General features: G+C 35.9%; 1 protein-coding gene and 1 long non-coding RNA gene across 3 annotated transcripts in view; both read right to left on the bottom strand.

The window, feature by feature from the left end:
- Positions 1–24,394, bottom strand: part of LOC142232825 (limbic system-associated membrane protein) — a 320,310-nt gene that overhangs the window by 265,437 nt on the left and 30,479 nt on the right. The gene's annotated exons all lie outside the window — the stretch shown is intronic.
- On the bottom strand, positions 1,503–2,048 carry LOC142232830 (uncharacterized). Its single transcript, XR_012721222.1, has 3 exons — positions 1,913–2,048; positions 1,657–1,850; positions 1,503–1,593 (listed from the first exon to the last, which is right to left on the bottom strand). It is a non-coding gene; the product is annotated as an uncharacterized LOC142232830 (long non-coding RNA).

Here is a 24,394-nt window from a genome sequence, read left to right as displayed (position 1 = left end):
CAAAATCTGGCATTCCTAGTAGAAGCCCTTTCAATCATATCCGATACTATTCGTCGTAGATTATATATACCAACAATTCCAACTATTGCCGAAATATCTGGTTTAAATGAAGTTGTTTCGGCTAAGTCAAATAAGCTATGCGAAGTGGTACTCCGTTCTAACACTCGGGATAATTTTGATTTGACTATTAAGGCGATTCTGGTAAAAACCCTTACTCGATCATTACCAACCCATTCAATTGCCCAACACAAAATTGACTATATAGATACAATGGATTTAGCGGATCCATGGTTTTTTGAGAGCAGGCCTATAGATTTTATACTGGAAGCGACGTCTATCCTCAGATATTAAGATCAGGCATTAAGAAGAATGTGCTTCGAAGTCTAGTGGCCCGGGAAACGGAATTCGGTTGGATTCTGACTGGCCCCATATATGAGCAACAGGTTATTAGGAACATAGTATCGCATTTCACTTCGGTGACACTTGATAACTCCATCAAGCGATTTGGGAAATAGAGGAAATACCGACGAAATCCAATAAGTTACAATAGCTTGAATAATTCTTTAGACACTGGTCCCCTTCAAAAAGATTTACTGGTACTCATTATGCAGTGGCGAGGTTTCAAAGTAGTCTTCAGTCCCGATATACAAAAAACGTACAGGCAAATTGCCCTCGACCCGAAACACACTACTTATCAACGATTGCTCTATAGAGAAAATGTAAATGAACCCATTCGCGATTACGAGTTGAAAACAGTTACGTTTGGGGTCAATGCTACTCCTTACTTGGCTATACGGTCCTTATCCACTAGCAACAAACATAATAGAGAATTCGATGTATGTTGATGATGCCCTTGCTGGTTCGCACACAGTTTGTGAAGCTAGGAAATCACAAGAAGAGTTAATCTCAGCTTTAGATTCGGCGGGATTTCCATTACGGAAATGGATTTCCAATGTTCCGGAATTGTTCGTAGGGCTTCCACAGGAACATTTATTGAATGTCGATCTTTTGACGCTACCGGAAATGTCTACCACAAAAACTCTAGGTATTCAGTGGAACGCGAGAACTGATACATTTTTTCGATCTACCTTCAATTGAGCTCAAGCGTATTGTTCTATTTCGTATAGCCCGGCTATTTGACCCTGTGGGTTGGTTGACCCCCATTATTGTCACAGCGAAAATAATAATGCAACAAATCTGGCAAGATGATATAGGTTGGGATGAAAACCTAAAGCCTCACACACTACACAGAGAATACAGATTGGTTGGGACAATCGAATTTATTGCCAACCTCCTTTTGGTAGTTGTACCAACTACCACTCGGCAGTTGTGCCACCCGACTAATTTGGTCGACACAACCAATATCTAATATGGTGTTGGTTGGGTCTGCCGACGACATTGGTTGTTGCTACCTTCATCATTCGGTTGTGTTGCCCAACCAGTTAAATATTATATTTTATTTTATTAAATATATGTATATAATATATCTAAATACAAAGTAGGCGACATCGAAAGATGAAAATTGCACTAAATCAACTCATGTACCCTCTGCCATGAATTGGCGAAATCATCCTATACAGCATGAAATCTTTACTAAAAATAAAATAAAAATTGATTAATAAAAGGAATGGTAATATTCCTGTTGAAACTAAATACGATGGAACATCGGCCGGGCCTTATCTTAATGGTGAAAATCGGTTACTAGCAACTTGCAAATAACTACAAACCACCCTATTTGTGAACATAAGTTCACAATTCGCCAAATGTCTTGCAGAGGTCCAGCCCATTTGTAAAAATGTCTAAAATCAAAAAAGGTTTTCGGGAACCTCCACGATTATTTTTGATACATGCTAAATATTAAGATTGTTGAGTTATTTTGAGTCCTCTAAAAAAAATTATTTACAATACAAACCATTGTTTTGATTTTTTGTCCCGAGAAAACATTTCTTATACCATTCATGCTGTACTGTGATGCCATTCATGGTGAAGAGATGATAAAATTTTATGTTTTTGTTATCGTTGTCTCTATTTAAAATTTTGAAATAAAATTCTTTATTCTTCTCTTCAAAAAAAAAAAACAAACAAATGACATTTTATAAATATTTTAAATGATATTCGGCTATGAATAATATATGACAATGGTGGTTACTAAATGACAGTTAAAATTTTTCCTTACGGATGGTCGTATCAACCAATATGAATCAAAATTATTCAAAGGAGGTAAATTTGGTTACTACAACCATTTATGTTGTGGCACAACAGAAAATCTGTTGAAAATCTTATCAAATGGATACAGGTATGAATAAAAATATGTAAATACAGAAAATTGGTATAAACAACTAATATTTATTTCTAAATATAGAATGTTCATAAGAACAACCGAATTCCAACCATTCTCTTCTCTGTGTGTACAATGTTGGCAATCGTTTCTTCGCAACATAAATACTACTATGGAATTGAAATTCCAAGATGGATTCATTACACACCCCAATACGAAATAGAGTTTCACGGATTCTGTGATTCATCGGAAAAGGCTTACTCGACTTTGTTATATTCTCGCGAACAGGATTCCTATCTGCTCTTTACTCGGACAACGGAACAAATTTCGTAGGGGCAAACGGTATGCTAATAAATGATCGTCAAGAATTCCTAAGCCAAATAAAAAAAATTCTGTCATATCAGCTCACTGTTTTCAGAAATTGGTCTGGCACTTTATACCCCCGGGAGCCCCCCATATGGGAGGAATATGGGAAGCTGGCGTCAAAAGCTTTAAGGCTCACCTAAAGAAGGTAACTCTAACATTTAGATACATTTTTCAGGAACTTGCAACCCTATTAGCGTGAATCGAATCGTGCTTGAACTCTCGTCCTTTAAGTCCATCAAGTGAAGGTCCCGAAGACCTCAATCCTCTAACCCCAGATCATTTCCTCATAGGTACACCCCTCGTAACACCAACTGAGCCAGATTTCAGCGGATGTAATTCAAGTCTTATGAATAGATGGGCGCGCATCAAGGTGCAAAACAAATATTTTGTAAGAGATGGAAAGAGGAATATCTTAAGGAATTACACAAAAGATACAAATGGAATAACCCTCAATGTTCTCTCCAAGTGGGCGATCATACGGCAAGATAACATTCCTCCGAATGAATGGTCTTTAGGTCGGGTAATTAAGGTGTACCCAGGTTCTGACCAACGTACCCGTGTAGTTGACTTACGTACATCGACGACCAATACTAAAAGTGGTAGCTCTCCTGGTAAACTAAAATAATTAGAAATAATTTTACCCTCATTATCTCATTCTATACCAATAAAACTACGTAAATCAGTTCGTTTCATTAAATACATTTTTATGAAATTGGTTTATATCTATCACCCACAAATTTTCTTATATTTACATTGTCCTACTAATTATAGGTACAACATCTCACCATGGCTCCACATTGTCGAAATTGCAACAAACACAAACCTACTCAACCCAAAGGGTATAGTTGCAAAAATGATAAATACCACAACAAATTTCAAAGAAGAAAATCTATTTCATACGTTGGATGTGGAATATGTAAAAAGGAGCATCGACTAGCAACTTGTCCAAAATTTCTTGACTTAAACCTCGTTCAAAAGTATAAAACTGTTGAGCGGTTACATTACTGTTTTAATTGCTTTGCGAGGAGCTACAATTTAAGTGAATGCCAAAGCCTATCTAGGTGTAATACATGCTAAGAGAAGCGCCATAGTTTACTTCATGGACATTCCGAATAAATTGAACGTGTTGGTCAACGGCAAGAGGCTCATTTAGGGTCAGTTGTCAAACCCTTCCATCGTACTACTCCTTCTTGTAGTACGTCCTGCGTACATTGGTTCCTACAGCTCTTGTTAAAATACAATGTAAACCAAATGGAAAATTAGCAAGAGCTGTAGTTAGGTCCAGTTCCATTTCTACAATAATATCCAATGAGTTTGTGAAAGAGCATGGTCTGGAAACATATAAAGTGGATTCTACTACGTATACCCGTTTGCTATTTAAGTCCACGGTTCCATCGTACGAAACATATCAAGTACATGCAATGGTATCCAAACATCTGCCTAAGCGACCATATGTTATACATGTTCATTTTCTGATGCTTTACTGGAAAAGTTTTCTCGAATTGAGTTAGCTGATCCCCAATTTACATCAAACAATCCAATATATCGGTGCTGATTTATATCCATCCATCATCAAGTCCAACATTATGAAATCCGAAGGTGGTTTGTTAATAGCTCAAGACACCTTCCTTGGTTGGCTAATTGTTGGTGCGGCCACATCTTAGCTACAGAACCTCCACAGATTAAGTATAACCCTGACAATGATACCAGTTTCTTTTATACCCCTTACTAACGGTATCATTAACTTATTTTTTTTTTGTACATTTTTAGACCAGTCAAGGCCGGGAGGATGTTTGTATCGCAAGGTTCACCTGGTCACCTTTGTGATTATACATATCAGCTGTGCACTTTGTCTTTGACGTTCGTGGTCTCTCTTCAAGAAAAGGAACTGACATCACACGTTATTAGCATCAAATAAAATAGCTGTTCATATACAAAAACGCACCAATTAATCTAAAAAATCATAAAAACCCAATCATATTTAAACCCATATAAGTCTACAAGAAATCAAATAAAGTGAAACATTTGGAACTTTTGTTTATGTTAAGCTTAAGCATATAAAGTGAATTATACTATCATAACTCTGTGAACCGAAATTACAATAAAGTGAATATTAATTATAACGTGATCTGCAAATCTATATATGTGTATTTAATTTCCGAGAAAGGGAAATCAGACAATTCTATATAGTCTGAAACTACTTTAAACAACGGTCATCCATAATTGAATTACTTGAGTTGCGGTCGATGACAAGGCATCTTAAAAGTTCTTAACATCATCTTCTAAATTGTAAGGTAGTCCATGAGGGATATATATTAGACAAAATAAAGTCGATTAAATACGTATATATTCAGTTCTTGTCCGGTGTATAGGGAAGAAATAATTACGAACCTATATGAACTTTTGTGTGGTAATTATTGAGCCAGAATTGAAATATGGGGGTCGCTTTTTATGGGGGCTATATACAATTATGAATTTTCTACAGAAATAAAATTCTGACAACATTTTTTATATAAATAAAATTTTGACAAAACATTCTATAGGAATAAATTTTTGACAAAATTTTCTATAGAAATTATATTTTGACAAATTTTCCCAAAAGAAATAAAATGTTGACAAAATTTTCTATAGAAATAAAATTTTGACAAAATTTTCCATAGAAATTTGACAAAATTTTCTATTGCAATAAAATTTTGACAAAATCTTCTATGGCAATAAAATTTTGGTAGATTATTGTAAAGACAACGAACACTATATTTACTTTTGTTTTTAAGACACTGCTTTATTGTACAAAATATTCAAACTTATATACTAAATCTTAAACTTGCTACAATCTAAATATTCTACAGGAAAGATAAGAAAATACTTATACAGGACTTCATTTGTATTTTAATCGCCTGCCATAAACTTTATCTATCCTAAAAACATATTGAAGATAGTGCATATTTAGAAATCTAAACAATTTTTTTGGCTCGAGTGGCAATTGTGATTTTTCTGTGATTGGAGTTCGGTTTATCTGTGGGCTATATATAACTATAGATCGATACGGACCAATTTTGGAATGGTTGTTATCGGTCATATACTAGCGCAATGTACCAAATTTCAACCGGATCGGATGAATTTTGCTATATATAATTATCGACCGATATGGCCCAATTCTGGCATGGTTGTTAGAGACCATATACTAACACCATGTACCAAATTTCAGCCAGATCGGATGTAATATGCTTCTCTTATGGTGTTTTCTTTTCTGAAAAAAGTGCTTTACCTTCATTTTGTCTGTGCAGAATGCGCATTTTTAAAATGTTGCCAACAACCTAAAAACATGCTATCATTTCAACGGGCAGAAAAGAATTCAAAGGAGCAAACAGGCAATCGCAGCACTCTTTTTTGTTGGCAGTGCTGAAAATGCCCGCAATCTGCCTCTAGAGTGGCACTATTTTCACTACAGAATTCGAAGCCTTTTTGCACTTTTGCCTGTTTTTTTAGAAAAGAACCTATAAAGTTATTTTTCCGGGCAAGATAAGTGCGCATTTTTTACTAGAAAAGAAAACACCATTAGAGGCTCCACAAGCCAAATCTGGGGGTCCGTTTATGTGGGGCTATACTTAAAAGGGAGCAGATATGGCCCATTTGCAATACCATCCGACCTACATCAATAAAAACTACTTGAACCAAGTTTCAAGTTGATAGCTTGTTTCGTTCGAAAGTTAGCGTGATTTCAACAGACGGGCGGGCGGACGTACGGATATGCTTAGATCGACTCAGAATTTCACCACGACCCCGAATATATATATATATATATATATATATATATATATATATATATATATATATATATATATATATATATATATATATATATATATATATATATATATATATATATATATATATATATATATATATATATATATATATATATATATATATATATAAAGGGTGATTTGTTAAGAGCTTGATAACTTTTTTTAAAAAAAAAACGCATAAAATTTGCAAAATCTCATCGGTTCTTTATTTGAAACGTTAGATTGGTCCATGACATTTACTTTTTGAAGATAATTTCATTTAAATGTTGACCGCGGCTGCGTCTTAGGTGGTCCATTCGGAAAGTCCAATTTTGGGCAACTTTTTCGAGCATTTCGGCCGGAATAGCCCGAATTTTTTCGGAAATGTTGTCTTCCAAAGCTGGAATAGTTGCTGGCTTATTTCTGTAGACTTTAGACTTGACGTAGCCCCACAAAAAATAGTCTAAAGGCGTCAAATCGCATGATCTTGGTGGCCAACTTACCGGTCCATTTCTTGAGATGAATTGTTCTCCGAAGTTTTCCCTCAAAATGGCCATAGAATCGCGAGCTGTGTGGCATGTAGCGCCATCTTGTTGAAACCACATGTCAACCAAGTTCAGTTCTTCCATTTTTGGCAACAAAAAGTTTGTTAGCATCGAACGATAGCGATCGCCATTCACCGTAACGTTGCGTCCAACAGCATCTTTGAAAAAATACGGTCCAATGATTCCACCAGCGTACAAACCACACCAAACAGTGCATTTTTCGGGATGCATGGGCAGTTCTTGAACGGCTTCTGGTTGCTCTTCACTCCAAATGCGGCAATTTTGCTTATTTACGTAGCCATTCAACCAGAAATGAGCCTCATCGCTGAACAAAATTTGTCGATAAAAAAGCGGATTTTCTGCCAACTTTTCTAGGGCCCATTCACTGAAAATTCGACGTTGTGGCAGATCGTAAGTCTATTCATGATGAAATGTCAAAGCATACTGAGCATCTTTCTCTTTGACACCATGTCTGAAATCCCACGTGATCTGTCAAATACTAATGCATGAAAATCCTAACCTCAAAAGAATCACCCTTTATATATATATATATATATATATATATATATATATATATATATATATATATATATATATATATATATATATATATATATATATATATATATATATATATATATATATATATATATGGGGTCTTAGAGCACTATTTCGATGTGTTACAAACGGAATGACAATGTTAATATACCCCCCATCCTATGGCGGAGGGTTTAAAAAGTACAAGTGTATATGAGCAAAGTAAGTATTTTCAATTGCATTTTAGCAAAAATGTCATCGATGTGTGGTATCGGATATTGATTTTTCCGAGGACATACGGTTAATCCCGCGGAGTAATCCCCACATATGCGAATTTTATTGTTTGATTTACGTACCACCACAATTGGAGCCGCCTAATCGGAATAATTTACATGGGTTATAATATTAGCTCGTTCAGTTCCTCCTCAAAAAATGGTAGCAAAGCATGGAACAGATTTCAAATTTTAAAAGTTATCCTATTTTTGATTGGAAATTGAGACAAAGTGATGTTATTGGTTTAGACCACAGAGCAAATTTATCGATTAGTTCTATTCCAAAAACATTTAGTATTGAAGAACGTGCTACATATATGATTGACTGAACTGATTTGTCATAAAATTCAACATCTGCCGAAAATTCCCTTATTAAATCTATGCAATTGCTGGAAGCATCTGTAGCATTTCTATTAGAGGTGTGCACGTGAGTAATAGTTTACTCACGCACACTCACGACAGAAAAATCATACTCACGCTCGATATTTTTTGGTAGGACTCACGCACACTCACGAAAAGAAAATTTGTATTCACGCACACTCACGCACGAAAACGTCGTGACTCACAAAAAATACCGTGACTCACGAAAAATACCGTGAATCACGAAAAATATCGTGACTCACGAATAATTTTATAATTAATTTACCTTACCGAAGTGTCTGAAAACATGAGCATTATTAAAATCGAGAGTGTTATTAAACTCTTAACATCTCAGGTGTCAATTGAATTTAACTCTTAAGCGTTTTATGTTGGTGAGCAGCAGGGCTGTGGAGTCGAGCCAATTTTGCTCGACTCCGACTCCAACATTTTTCATCAGCTCGACTCCGACTCCGGAGTCGACTCCGGGTAATATAACTAAATCTCATTTTAATACCACTAATTTGTAGTTCTATTGTGGGGGTGCCGTAAGTGGATCGATATAAAGTATCGTATTTATTTATGTGTGCAAAAAAAGGTCTTAATTTAACTTTAGATGCCAATTGAACTCTATATTTCAAATTTAGGGCAATGTTTAATAAATAAAATAATGATATAAATACCCATCATAATATGAGAAGATACCAACAGTATATGTATTTGTGGACCAAAATTATTGATACTATCTCAAATCATTTAAATTTGTTGCGAACTATATGCATGAATTTGAATCTGAATCTATTTAGGCAAAATTGTATATACTTCTACAAAATCTATGTATTTAAAATTTAAAACTAACGTTATGGGACGTAACACAATTTTAACAAAAAATAAAAATGCAAGGAAAGTCTAAAGTCGGGCGGGCCGATTATAATATACTCTCCACAACTTTGTATTTAGATCTACATTTTGATAAAATCTCAAATTAGACTTCTACAAAATCTCGGGCAATATTTGGGAAATATTTATAATTGTTTAGACAATTTCGCAAAAATGCATTTATGATTCATTCATTGAAAAATTTGAAAATTTGAGTCTTTTCTACAAGTTTTGGACTTAGCAGTGAGTATCAGTAAGCATACAATTTTGGAAAAATTTTTGTCTAGTAAATAAAATTTTGCAAAATTTTATATAGATATAAAATTTTGCAAAATTTTCTACTGAACAAAATGTTGACTAAATTTTCTATAGAAATAAAATTTTGGCAAAATTTTCTATAGAAATCCAATTTTGACCAAATATATAGAAATAAAATTTAGAATAAAATTTGGCTAAATTTTTTATAGAAATAAAAGTTTGAAAAAATTATTAATAGAAATACAATTAAAAAAATTGTGTATTAATTTTACAAAATTTTCTATAGAAATAAAATTTTGATTAAAATTTTTATAGAAATAAACTTATCAATAGAAATAAAATTAAAAAAAAAAAATTGTGTAACAAACTAAATTTTGCAAAATTTTCTATAGAAACAAAATTTTGACTCAATTTTCTATAGAAATAAAATTTTGACTAAATTTCCCATAGAAAAAAATATTGCTATAGTAATAAAATTTTGAATAAATTTTTTATAGAAATAAAATTTTGACAAAAGTTGCTATAGAAATAAAATTTTGACAAAACTTTTTATAGAAATAACATTTTGACAACTTTTCTATAAAAAGCAACTTTGAAAAAAATTTCTGTCAATATTCCACATATGTATATGGCCTTAAGATAAAATTAAAAAAAAATAATTTCGATTGTTCGAAATATTTCAAATAAATTGATATGGGCATTAAAATGGATCGATCCAGCCCATCTGCTAGTCTAGCATTCTAGGAAACATAAAAAGATAGCCGTAATTGGAAGTTGATTTTCATTTACAATCATGCTGTACATTGATCGAATGAATAACGCAATGAAAACTAATTTGCGTAAAAACTTGCTTAGTTACAAAAAGGTAGAGTCAGCAGTGAAAAAATCTCCTAGCGAAGCCGAAGGAGACATAAAACCTGCAGACTATGGCGAAAATCATATGCGGGAAGTTTCTACAGGCTCAAGCCTCACCAAAGCTGAACCGCGGATTGTTGCGAGAGTCACCGAGATCTGTGAAGAGGAAGCCCTTGATGACTCTATTGAAGCGGCTGATGTGACGGTGGTTGAAAATTTGGATGGTTCTACGGTTCCTCCAGATAAATCTTCACCATTGTAAGGCCGCTTGTGCTGCCTTAAAAGTTCTCCTGATGAAAGGAGACATAGATATAGTTCTTATTCAAGAACCATACATATATAAGAACAAGATCTGTGAATTAAGCACTCCGGGTTTCAAACTTTTGCATAATAGTAGTAACGATATAAATCGAGCATGTATAATTGCTAAAAACGAACTAAACTTGTTTCTGCTTCCTTCATTGACACTGTCGTAGCCAGTCTAGAGATATCCACATGCAAATATTGGGTATCTTCGGTCTACATGGGACATGATAGGGAGATGCCACCCTGTGCCGTTAAGACTTTAGTTGAGGAGTCACTAAAAACAAAGACAAAACTCATTATGGGATGCGATGCAAATGCACATCATAGTATTTGGGGAAGTAGTGATACTAATGCAAGGGGAGAGTCGCTAATAGAGTTTATTTTGCGTACTAACCTGGTAGTTTGCAATAAGGGAGATGCACCAACCTTCGTCACCAGGAACAGACAAGAGGTTTTGGACGTAACGTTGACCTCTCCGGAACTGAATGATAAGATATCTGAGTGGCAAGTTTTGAGGGAACATAGCTTCTCAGATCATCGCTACATCAGTTTCAGATTGGCTGTTCGTACTTCAAAGACCATATTTCCGCCAAATGTTAGGAAAGCTGATTGGAATAGGTATCGTTCAATTTGATGATACCGGAAGTGCCGGAGACAAATATGAGCACTGTGCAAGATATCGAACACGCAGTGGAGCGGATTACTAAGGCCTTCAACATTTCACTGAAAGCTGCATGCCCTAGAGGAAAGCCAAGGGGAAAAAATCGGCCGCCATGGTGGACTACGGAGTTAAGTAATATGAGGAAATCCTGCAGGAAGCTCTTTAACAAAGCAAAGTCCACAAGAGCTCCAGAGGATTGGGACACTTACAAGATGAATCTGAGAGAATATAAACGAGAACTGAGAAGGTCTCAACAAAACTCTTGGGATGATTACTGTAGCAGTATTGAGAATACGTCAGAGGCTTCCAGACTACGGAAGGTACTAGCATCCACTAACACCGCTCCAGGTTTCATTAAAACATCGGAGGGAAATTGGACAACGTCCAGTGAGGAGACGTTGGAGGTACTTTTGGACACACACTTCCCTGGAAATCAGACGGTTGAACCATGTTCCGGCGGTGTAACAGAGGCTCAGCGATCATTTCCTATCGAGGAAATTGTGTCGGAATCTAGAATAAAATGGGCTTTAAATAGCTTTGGACCATTCAAATCCCCCGGACCTGATGGAATTACTCCGGCGGAGTTACAGGCAGTGGCTGAAAGAATTATCCCCTGGTTGACGGTGATATATAAAACATGTGTAAACTTAGCATATATTCCAGAAAAGTGGAGGGAAACAAAAGTCGTCTTCATACCTAAAGCAGGAAAAGCCTCTCACTCGAGTGCGAAGGATTTCCGACCAATCAGCTTATCCTCATTCCTACTTAAGACCCTGGAGAGGATGATAGACATGTATCTTAGAACTAGCGTGGATTCAGGTTTGCTCTCGAAACGACAGCATGCATACTCGAAGGGCAGGTCTACTGAGACCGCATTGCATGAACTGGTCAGCTTTATTGAAAGCTCACTATCTGTCAAAGAATACACAATCGTGGCGTTTCTAGACATCGAAGGGGCGTTCAATAATGTCCATCCGAGCTCGATATTAAATGGACTGACAACTCTGAATGTTGATCCAGGTATACTTAGGCTGTTAGACGAACTTCTAATGAAGAGACGTATTTCGGCCACACTAGGGCAAGCAAACATACAAAGGTATGTGAACAGAGGCACTCCCCAAGGAGGAGTTCTATCACCTCTTCGTTGGAATGTTGCTATAAACAACCTTCTGGTTTCTCTAGAAAAAGAAAGGATAAAAGTGGTGGCATACGCAGATGATGTGGCGCTAGCAGTCAGGGGAAAATTCCCATCCACAATCGGAGATATTATACAGAGAGCTCTCCGGATGACTGAGAAATGGGCGAAAGATAATGATCTTGGTGTAAATCCAGCAAAGACAGAAATAGTCATGTACTGCAAAGATAGCAAAACTCCCACGGTTAGGCCCATTTCCTTAGGGGGTACTGAAATTCCCTTTGGTGAGTGTGCAAAATACCTTGGCGTTATTTTGGACAGGAAGCTGAATTTTAGGCTTAATATTGAAGAGAGGGCGAGAAAAGCCACGGTAGCTTTATACTCGTGCAAAAAGGCAATAGGGAAAAAGTGGGGACTAAGACCAAAAATTGTGCATTGGCTATACACGGTAGTAGTTAGACCTATAATGCTATATGGTGTTGTAGTCTGGTGGCCGGCACTTCAGAAACCGACTTGTTTAGATAAAGCTCAGCGTATGGCGAGCTTATGTATCTCAGGCGCATTTAGTAAGACAGGAACAGACTCCCTTAATGTCATGCTACATCTATAGTCAGCTGCAACAACGGCTGTGCGGTTGCGCGAGCTATCGCTGTGGTCGCAAAAAATGTACGGTCATAGTTCGGTCCTCAAAGTAATGCCAGATGTGCCTAACGTAGTGGATTACACCCTGGCAAAACCACTTTTCGACAAAAAGTTTGAAACTCTAATTCCCAACAGCGAGGCGTGGTGTACACAGACCCCGGGGAATAAAAGATATATAGATTTCTATACTGATGGCTCCAAATTGAATGGACAAGTGGGGTTCGGAGTATATTCTAAAGATCTGGAAATTCGAATAGCGAAAAGATTACCTAATCACTGTAGTGTTTTTCAGGCTGAAATATTGGCAATAAGAGAGGTGGTGAATTGGCTGAGAAGTAATGTTCCAACAAATATTGGCATTAATATATACTCAGACAGTCAACCTGCAATAAAATCCTTGGACTCTGTGTTCCTTAACTCGAAAACGGCCATAGACTGCCGCAAATCTCTCAACGAGATGGCTGAGCAGTACAATATTCACCTAATATGGGTGCCTGGCCATAGGAACATACCGGGAAACTGCGAAGCAGATGAGTTAGCAAGGCTAGGAACTACCTTACATATTCCAGGGGAACTAGAATCTGTTGGTATGCCTCTGGCCACCTGCAAGCTCTTACTGCGTGAGAAGGCTGTTATGATGGCCAATATTCGATGGGAAAATTGCAAGGGTTGTAACGACACCAAGCAAATATGGCCCCATTTAAACTTAAACCGCACACTAGATATGCTAGTGTTCTCAAGGCATCAGATAGCACTCCTGATATCTGCTATAACGGGTCGCTGCCTGATAGGCGAATTTGCAAAAACTATAGGTGTGAAGTATAATGACTATTGTATAAGCTGTCATGATGTGGAGGAAAAGGAATCAATTAAACACCTCTTGTGTGAGTGTCCTGCTTTTTGTGTAAGGCGTAAGCGAATTTTAGGAGCATATAGCTTTAGATTACTGGCTGACCTGGAAAACGTTAACTTAAGCAGTTTGTTAATGTTTTTGGAGCAATCTGGTTGGTTCCACAAAAGTAAATAATAGAGAAGGTTCAGTGGTTAAGACTAGAAGTGCCCATATGTAATAGGTACTTTTAGTTAAATGTGGTATCACAATGGACTGAATAGTCTAAGTGAGCCTGAAAATTAATCGGGCTGCCACTTTAACCTAACCTAACCTAATCACGCTCACGGACAATCACGCTGTTGTCATGAGCGTGACTCACGCACGAATCACGAAAATTTTCGTGAGTCACGACAATTTCGTGTCACGTGCACACCTCTTTGGAAAGTGGAGGACTATTTAATCTTAATCAATTCTGTTCCGATATAATTGTGACATCTGAAGCAGTATCGAATTGAAGTTGAAGTTCCTTACCACCAATGCTGGCGGTAAGTATTTGTCTTCTGAATTTGATTTACCTGATCCATGCTAATAATTGCTACCATTATTATTCGTATCATTATAATATGAGTTATGATTATAAATATTTTCAAAATATACACAACATTCATCATTGAGACCTATTCTATTACAAAATTTGCATTTGTGATCCGAAAATGGGGAATTTTTAACGAAATGCATAGCCCCAACATTGCCAACATAGACGTTTAGGTGTTTCCTTTTTTGAGTATGAATCAGGGATGGAAAATGCAGTACTATAGTACTATTTTCAATACTTTTTCACCCTCGTCAGTAGTACCCCCGCGAATCATTTAGTACCTTTTGAGCCGATATCAGATTTATGGTACAATAGTTTTGACAAAATATTTTAATATTTTGAGAAAGTCTTTAACAAACTTACTTGCTAATAGTCTCTTACAAATTTGGCAAAACAGACAAGTTCATGCGGGAAGAAAATCTCGATTTTGTAAACGCCATAGAACAATTTGAAGAATGTTTTAGTAGAAAAAAGCATGTGATTCTATATTACGCTTCCACACGAACACTTTCTAGATAAGAAGTCACGGTCGAAACTTGAGACAAAAATAATCTACCAACACTTGGAGAAAATCTTATTAAATACTACCAAAAAATATTTTCCAAAAATATATTTCTTCAGAAAGTTTTATCAAAATTTTATTTCTACAGAAAATTTTGTCAAAATTTTATATCTATCGAAAATTTTGTAAAAATTTATTTCTGTGGAAAATTTTGTCAACATTTTATTTCATTAGGAAATTTTGTCAAGATTTTATTTCTATAGAAGATTTTATCAAAATTTTATTTGTATAGAAATTTTTTGTTAAAATTTTATTTTTATTAAATATTTTGTCAAAAAAAATTTTTATAGAAGATTTTGTCAAAATTGTATTTTTATTGAAAATTTTGTCAAAATTTTATATCTATAGAAATTTTTTTTTCAAAATTTTATTTCGGTAAAAAATTTTTTATAGAAGATTTTGTCAAAATTGTATTTTGATTGAAAATTTTGTCAAAATTTTATATCTATAGAAATTTTTTTTCAAAATTTTATTTCGGTAAAAAATTTTGTCAAAATTTTATTTCGATAGAAAATTTTGTCAAAATTTTATTTCTATAGAAAATTTTGTCAAAATTTTATTTCTATAAAAAATTTTGTCAAAATTTTATTTCTTTAGAAAATTGTGTAAAGATTTTATTATTTATAAAATTGGGGTCAGCTCAACAAAAATTTCTATATTTTCTTTAAAATTTAGTCTAAGGGAGCTTTTGTCAATAATCTTCCAATGGAATTTTTGTTGATTTTGGTGAAAAGTACTTTTTCGCTCAAAAAAATACCTTTTTTGTACTTTCTTAAAAATTGTATTTTCCATCCCTGGTATGAATTTGATTTTGATCCATATTTACTTGAGTGTCGACACTTAAGGAACTCTGTAGGTAATTGAGCGCCTAGTTGAACATCTTCTTTAAGATATTCATATCGTTGAGCTTCTTCCACTAACTTGTCCAGTGTCAGCGGAACTCTGTAGGTAATTGAGCGCCTAGTTGAACACCTTCTTTAAGATATTCATATCGTTGAGCTTCTTCCACTAACTTGTCCAGTGTCAGCGTATCACCATCGTTCTCCATTAACGTTAAAAGCTTGGAGCGTAGGTCAGAGGACTTAAGACCAATTATAAAAATTAAGCATATAAATTCCATTGTTCCATTTGCCCACGAACAAAATTTTCGGACTCTTTATTCACTCTTGATCCATAACTTACAAAATCCTTTAAGTTGCTTTTCTGAGTATTGAGACATTTATATCAAATGCTTAATAATGACTACTTTTTGTCAAACATAAATTTTAGTTGTTTGACAGTTTTGTAGAAATCCAAATCTTTCGGTTTTTCTGACAATATGGAATCAGCATATTTTGTTTAGTCCTTGTGATTCAATTTTCGAAGTAGCAGCTGAACTTTGGAACTATTATCATATCTCTTAGCGTCCGCGTTAATATGTTCTTCGAAACGTGAATGCTCCTGGAAATAATATCCATGAATGAATGCTCCTGGAAATAATATCCATCAATGCCTTTTGATGTTTTGGAACTGGCGTATCTAGAGAAATGTGTGTTTGTGAATTCAAATTTCTCGATATCATTTCCATTAAATCTTGCTGGCGTTTTGTCCTTTATTGTTGCTGTGCCATCAACTGGACTTAAATATTTTCTAAAGTAGCCATTGCGTAGACTCGATAGAACCCTCGTCGCCAATTGTTATAAACGAAGACGTAAAATGAAAACGATGTGATGCTTTCGATTTCAATACAAAAACTAAAAACCCTTTATTTCTACATATGTCTAAAAACTTAAATCTAACATAATCCAATTTTCCAAAAAGTCATGGCTCCTACGATTAGAAATCGTTAAAAGTATTGATGACAGAATGATGCTTGTAGTTTTGTCGCTAAGCCTTTGTGTATGCTCATAAGCATCACTCAAGAGGGCGACGAACAAAACATTGATGTGGACATAAAACCCCAAATTATTTACAGGTGAACCCTAAGAACAATTAACAAATCAGTGACATATACAAATATTCATTAACCCACCGACTGATCACCACACACAAATATAGAACAAAAAGTACGGCCACAAACTAAAAAATGTATAAAAAAATGGAAGTAGTTCTACAGAAACAACTTTAAAAACTCTCAAAAAGATGTTCTTTATGTTAACTGGTCACCTCGGGGTATCAAATTTTGTTTTAGCTGTCAAATCCGCAATTGGGAACCGATTTCGATGATTTTCTTTGCTGGATAGAACTTTAAAAAACCTTCAATAAAGATCGCAAGCGGTGGGAATATATATTTAATAGTTTGCAAGATATGGACCCACAATTTATTTTTTTAGCAAAATTTTAACAAAGTGGGGTCAGTATTTTGAACCTGCAGGGCGGATCCTTGTTTTCTTTTATTAACTGCAATCCCTACAAAAAATTTTGGTTCGATATGGGAAGAACAAATTGTGTACCTATGTGCTTTAGATTAAAAGTTGTAAACTCCACAATTTAGAATTTCAAAAAAATTCAGAATTTTGACTAATTTTTTCGAAAATGGCACCTACATTCTTTCTGTCGTAATTTTTTTATATATTTTCCAATCTTTTTATGTTTGTTTCTTATAGAACACCAAATAAAGATACGTTTTGCGCTTTTATCGGTTATTTTGGACAAGTGTAAAAAGCACCGATTGTTAAGCCGATCTCTTTTCCAAAAAGCTCCATGTGCACACTAACTAACTGTAAAATGTTTCAACATCATACCGGTAAACAGCTAAGAAATATTCAAATTACCAAAATAATAACATTTTTTAACATATGTTCCCACTTTGGGGATTTTTAATAATAAGTTTGTGCTTTTGTATGTAACACCAAGAAATAATAGTCAATTAAATTCTGAGTCGATTTAGCGATGTCCGTCTGTCTGTCTGTCTATCCGTCCGTCTGTCTGTATATGTAATTTTGTGCACAAAGTACAGCTCGCAATTTAAGTCCGATCGTCCTCAAATTTGGCATAGGGCCGTTTCTTGGGACAGAGACAATCGCTATTGGTTTTGGAAAAAATCGGTTCAGATTTAGATATAGCTGTCATAAATATTTATCCCCGATTTGGTCATTGTTAGCGTGTTTATCAACCGATTTTCTTGAAATACCGTACATCCAAATATTTTATGAATCTCGAAAATCTTGCAAAATATCAGCCAAATCGGTTCAGATTTAGATATAGCTCCCATATATATCTTTCGTCCGATTTAGACTCATATGACCACAGAAGCCAAAGTTTACTACCGATCTTCGTGAAATTTTGCACAGAGGGTAGAATTGACATTCTACCAATGCTCGGTAAATCTGATTTAAATCGGTTCAAATTTAGATATAGCTCCCGTATATATCTTTCGTCCGATTTGAACTTATATGGCCACAAAAGCCAGAGTTTTGCCGTGATTTGCTTCAAATTTTGCACAAGGGGTACGTTTAATAGTATCGTTAAGTTTGTCAAATTTTGTTAAAATCGGTTCAGATTTAGATATAGCTCATATATATCATTCGCCCGATTTGGACTTATATGGTCTCAAAAGCCAGAGTTTTGCCCTGACTTACTTCAAATTTTGCACAAGCGGTACTTTTAATGATACTATTGTATGTGCCAAATATGGTCAAAATCGATTCAGATTTAGATATAGCTCCCATATATATATATATATATATATATATATATATATATATATATATATATATATATATATATATATATATATATATATATATATATATATATATATATATATATATATATATATATATATATATATATATATATATATATATATATATATATATATATATATATATATATATATATATATATATATATATATATATATATATATATATATATATATATATATATATATATATATATATATATATATATATATATATATATATATATATATATATATATATATATATATATATATCTATATTTCGTCCGATTTGAACTTATATGGCCTCAAAATCCAGGGTTTTGCCGTGATTTGGTTCAAATTTCGCACAAGGAGTACGTTTAGTAGTATAGGCAATTGTGGCAAATTTGGTTGAAATCGGTTCAGATTTAGATATGGCTCCCATATAAATCTCCCGTCGGATTTGCACTCATATGACCAGGGGGGCCAAAGTTATACTCCCATTTACGTGAAATTTCGCATAGATAGCAGAATTATTATTCTAACTATGCATGTCAAATTTAGTCAAAATTGGTTCAGATTGTATATTGCTCCCATATATCCGTACACCAGAGTTGGGGAAATATGGTAGGCTGTTTCATATTTTAGACCCATTTTCAATGGGATTTTCCTCCAATTGACTGGATAGTTTCCTCACAGAATACAAATATGGCCAAAATTCTCATACTTTACACAAAATTCTGTGATTATTTCCCCATATCTTAGCCATATCCTACACACTGCAATGCCAAAATTTCCACAGAACGGATAAGTTTTAAATAAGGCTCCAAGTCGCCCGACTAGACCAAATAATATATCACAACCCACACTTGACCAATATCTTGGCGAGATCTAACCAATATCCTTGTAAAATCGCCACTGCTGAGTAGCAAAAATTGTAAATATTACTCTAATTGCCCTATATCTCGAATATAATAATAATATGTATCGCATGAAAAATCATAAATCTCTTTTGTACAATTGCATTAAAATTTCTCTCGCTTCATATTTCCCATATTTTTTACTAACATTGTGTTTCATCCCAGGGCTTTAGCCGATTTTTTTTTTTTTGCTGTCCAGTTACTCAAAAAGAGGATTATTTGGCCACCGAAGTACTACGCCAACGCTACTGGGGGAGCTTTTGAAGCTATTCTTCACAGTCTTACTCCAATCTCCTCAAGAAATTCACAGATAGTGTCTATCTTCTCGATACCAAATAACTCAATAAATTGTTCTATACTGCTTGTTTCATTCAATCAGCTGCTTGTATGCTTGTCTTTGAGTGCCATATCGTTCGCAATGGAAGATAATATGGGATGGCGATTCTAGCGTGCCACATTGATTGCATTGGTCCGTAGGTACCACATTGAATCTCGATAGTGTTTCATTGCAAAAACAATTGTTTGTCAGAATTCTGTTAGCCATTTTCACCCTGTCAGGGCTCAGTTGCATTCCACGAAACCAAGGTTTTTTCCTCACCGTTGGGAAAATTTTGAAAAAGTGATTATTACTGGCCGTCGCAATCCCTTCATAAAATATTTTCCATTCATTCCATAATCTTTTCTGTATCTCCGTCACTACGTCATTGATAGGCCAAGGTACACCAGTTATTTCAGCTTCATCATTATTGTTTCTCGCCGCCGTGTCTGCCATCTCGTTGCCATGAATACCACTATGTCCCGGTACGTAGTGTAGTTGTACTCCCAAAGGAATTTCTTCTGATAGTGCAAGAAAGTCGTCTATCAAGTAATTTGACGATGAGCCTCCCTCTATTGCCATCAAACCGCTACAACTGTCCGTGAGAATAGCTAACTTGATTATATTGTTTTCTTTAGCATATTCTGTCGCCTTGATAAACGCCAATATCTCCGCGGACATTGATGAGAGTTCTTTCGATGCTTGAAATGATCTGGTGGTGTTTGTGTTGTGATGGTGGAATGCAAAACCAGTTGCCGCTGTTCTTACTGAACCGTCAGTGAATATGATTTCGAAGTTATTTTCCTCCAAATATGCCATCTTATCTCTGAAGTATGACGATATAACTATGTCGCTCGCCTCGAACTTCTTAGCCACAGTGCCCCTGAAGAAGTCCGTGAAAACAGACACGTTCCGCCTATCTGTTCTCTTACCTGGGCCAATATCTCTCAGTATATCATTATATTTGTGCATCATCATTCCATATCCTGTATTGGCAGGTAAATTACTATGTATATAGTTTGCAGCTGGTAGCTCGTATGCAATTACTTTTATCATTTCCTTGACGATACTTAATTCAAAACGGTATTTTGGTGGTAATTCCGCCGCCAGGTGATAGATCATAACTGTTGGTGTCATCTTGATCATACCTAGTGCCTTTCTTAGGAAAACATTGAGACAACCCTTCAGTTTACTCTCCGCCCCTTTATTCAAACTAGCCATTGTCGCCGCACCATATTCCACTTTTGAACGCACAAAAGCCTTATAGAACAAGAGTGCTCTCTCCGGCCGAATGCCAAAAGTGCATCCCGAGATAATTTTGAAAAAACTGCATTTCCTGTTAGCCTCCGATGCTATTCTGTCTATATGGTCCCTCGACGATCCCGTAGCTCTTAGTGCAATTCCAAGGAACTTGATGTTTATGTCCTGATTAATACTCACACCATTCTTACATATGTTAAGATGTCTAGGGCGGCCACTGAAGTGGGTCACCTTCGTTTTCTCCAAGTTGAACCTCAGATTAATGTTATTACATATTGTTCGAATTGGTCAATCTTTTCCGTCAGTATTTCCTTGGCTCTTACAAAGTTACTGTGATGAATAATAATAAAAAAGTCATCTGCAAACTGAAACAGCATACAGAAATCTGAGTTGATAGCATGAAGTTGTGCCGTGTAAAGGTTGAACAGAATTGGGCTGAGCGCGCTTCCTTGAGCCAGGCCATTGTTTACTTCTACCTCTTGTTTACCAAGTCTCAATATCTTTTTTTGATTGAAGTTAGGTATCCACTTTGTTATGTGACTGTTTATGTTCATTGTTGTTAATATGTTCACCAATTTGTACACATCTACACAATCATACGCTTTTTCAACATCGACGCATAATCCAAGAACGTATTGACCTGATGACTTATATTGAACTATGGAGTTGATTAAGTCATTAACGCAGTTCGAAGTGGATCTGTGTGGCCTAAATGCATATGACCGGTGGGGGATTAGTTCCCTTTCCTCAGCAGCTGTTTGAATCATCTCTTTTAATTGACTCTCTAACAACTTGAGAGACACTGAAAAGAGGGCTATCGGTCTATAGTTTTGTACCATTGTGATATCTTTCCCTGGCTTGGGTATGGGTGATATCTTAATTATTCTCCAGCATTCGGGGATGTTGCCAACGTTCCAAATATTAATAGTCATGTTACAAAAGCGAGTTCTATTTTCATCATTCATATTCAAAATCATGCCATATGTAATGAGATCAGCGCCAGCCGCTGATTTCGGGTTTTTACTTCTCAGGCTTTTCTCGATGTTTTTGGTCGCCATGCTTGGTCTACTATCTGAGGTGTTTCCCAACACGTCAGGCCCAATACCAAAAGTTGCCCTTGAGGTACTCGAAATGAACCCTAGATATTCCTTGTTTTGGTCTTCGTTCCATGAATTTTTTGCCATCTTGGGAAGTCCATACCCTTTTATGTTTCGAATCTTAGACCAAAACTCTCTAGGTGAAACAGATGTCGATAAGCCTGCCAGAAACTCCTTATAATTATCATTTTTTTCTGCCTCATATACTTCTGAAACTCGTTATCTGCTTCCTCCATCAACAGTAAATTTTCCAATGATCTATATGAGTAGAATCTTTTTCTAGCTGCAATACGGAATAGACGAGTACATTCCTGATCCCACCATATCTCTGCCGTTCGAGATTCTCTGGTTGTAACTGTGCATGATTCAATGATTTTGCTCACATTGGAGTTAAATGTCTCTATTGATGCTCCTACTTCTATATTCGCCATAGCTCTTCCAACTCTGGTGTAATTCGTCTTTTTACAGACTCTTCTTACCTCTTCACATAACTCAACTATAATTAGCAGATGGTTTCTGTTAGTTAGTTTCTCATTTAATACGCTCCATTGAGGCCTTAGACCCATGTTGTTCAAGAGGGTGATGTCAATAGCCGATGACGTCTCTGCTGTTCTAAATGTGGCTCGTCCCCCATTTATGCACACCAGACCCGAGCTCATAATGAACGAACGCAGTTCCTCTCCTTTTCTGCCCGTGTGGTTGTTTCCCCATTCAAGGGCCTTCGCATTGAAATTGCCCACAAGAAGGATTGAGCCCATAAGCCCATGTAGCATGTTCTCAATGGACGCCAAAATTCCTTTGTATTGCTGTACCAGGTGGTATATAAACAGTAATAAAACTAATGTTGTGTTTGAGGTTCAATGTGGAAATTCCACAAACCTCGCCATCACCCTCATATTTGACTATCGAGAAACGTATAGCCCTGTTGACCAAGATAGCCACTCCTCCAAATCCATCCATTCTATTTCTCATAATAATGTTGTAGTTACAAAAATTAATCGTTGAATTCTCTCTCAGCCAAGTCTCGCTTAGTAGCGCCACGTCTATTTCGTTCTTATCCATAAACATCTCTAATACATTCATGTTCTCAATCTTGTTTAAACTCTGTATATTGAGCTGCAAAATTTTCATGTTGTTTACTTGTGTAGAAAAAAAATTAAACAAATTTCCTCCTATTCTTCTTCTTCCTTTTCTTTTTCTCTTCTTCTCTTTCTTTTCTCAATATCACTTAATTAGTTCATTGTATCTTAAAGTCTATAGCTCAGGTTCATCCGGGATTGACGCCTCCCTGATTCTCTGTAAATCCATGTCGTTTAACGCTTTGTTCATATCCTGTCTCAAGCTTTCTAACAGTGTTATATGTTCGGCCTTCATGCCCTCTGTTCCCTCCGCAAAAATTCTGGAAACTTTCATTAATCGTGTTCTCTAGTTCTGTCGTTTTCATATGGCCGGATTCCTCAAACACACTACCGTTGGCACCTTTGTAGGTCTCTTCAGCCATCAGGGTTTCTTTGTGCTCCCTCAACGTTCTTTCGCTGTTCGCACTCTCACGCTCTCTGTTCCTATTAACCTTTGCAACCGATGCGTATGAATATTGGGTGTGAATGAACTCCTGTCTGTTCTGTTTTGTTGTCTGACCATTCTCCAGCCTATTCTTGCCCTTTCTATTATTCACGTCGATGCTCGGGAACTCGTTGTCTAATTCTCCATCCAGTATACTGAATCGATTAGAGAACAATGAGGCATATCTGGCGCGTGCCTCCTTAAAGCTAAGGTTGTCCTTTGTCATTGCATATTTAATGCTATAGGCCTTTGCCCTTGCTGGGCAATTCCTGTCGCTCGGGTGGTGATCCCCCTTGCAGTTCGAGCAGCTCGGCCGCGGCGCACATGCGATCTTTGCCTCATGTCTGTGGTAGCAGCTTCTACAGACTGCAACACTATCCTTGCAATGTTCAGCGTAATGGTTAAACCTGAAACATCTGGCACACTGCCCGAATGGTACAGCTGGCTCCACGGGGTATGTCAACGTACACTCATACATATATATTGATTCTGGTACCTTTGAGCCTTTAAACAGAATTTTTACCCTACCCGTTGGGATCTGTTCGCCACGTTCCTTCCGGTGAATTCTAAAAATGTCCAGTATGGTATGATCAGATGTAATATTATCCCATAGATAATCGACTGTCATGTCCATAGGCACATTATACATTATTCCCATCTTTGCAATAAAATGCCTCATTATTTTAGGCTGGTATCCAGCCTCTACCATCTTCCGATTATCCGC

The sequence above is a fragment of the Haematobia irritans genome, chromosome 4, assembly GCF_050003625.1.
Source record: "Haematobia irritans isolate KBUSLIRL chromosome 4, ASM5000362v1, whole genome shotgun sequence".
Lineage (NCBI taxonomy): Eukaryota > Metazoa > Arthropoda > Insecta > Diptera > Muscidae > Haematobia > Haematobia irritans.
This window is presented reverse-complemented; position numbering and strand designations above follow the sequence as displayed.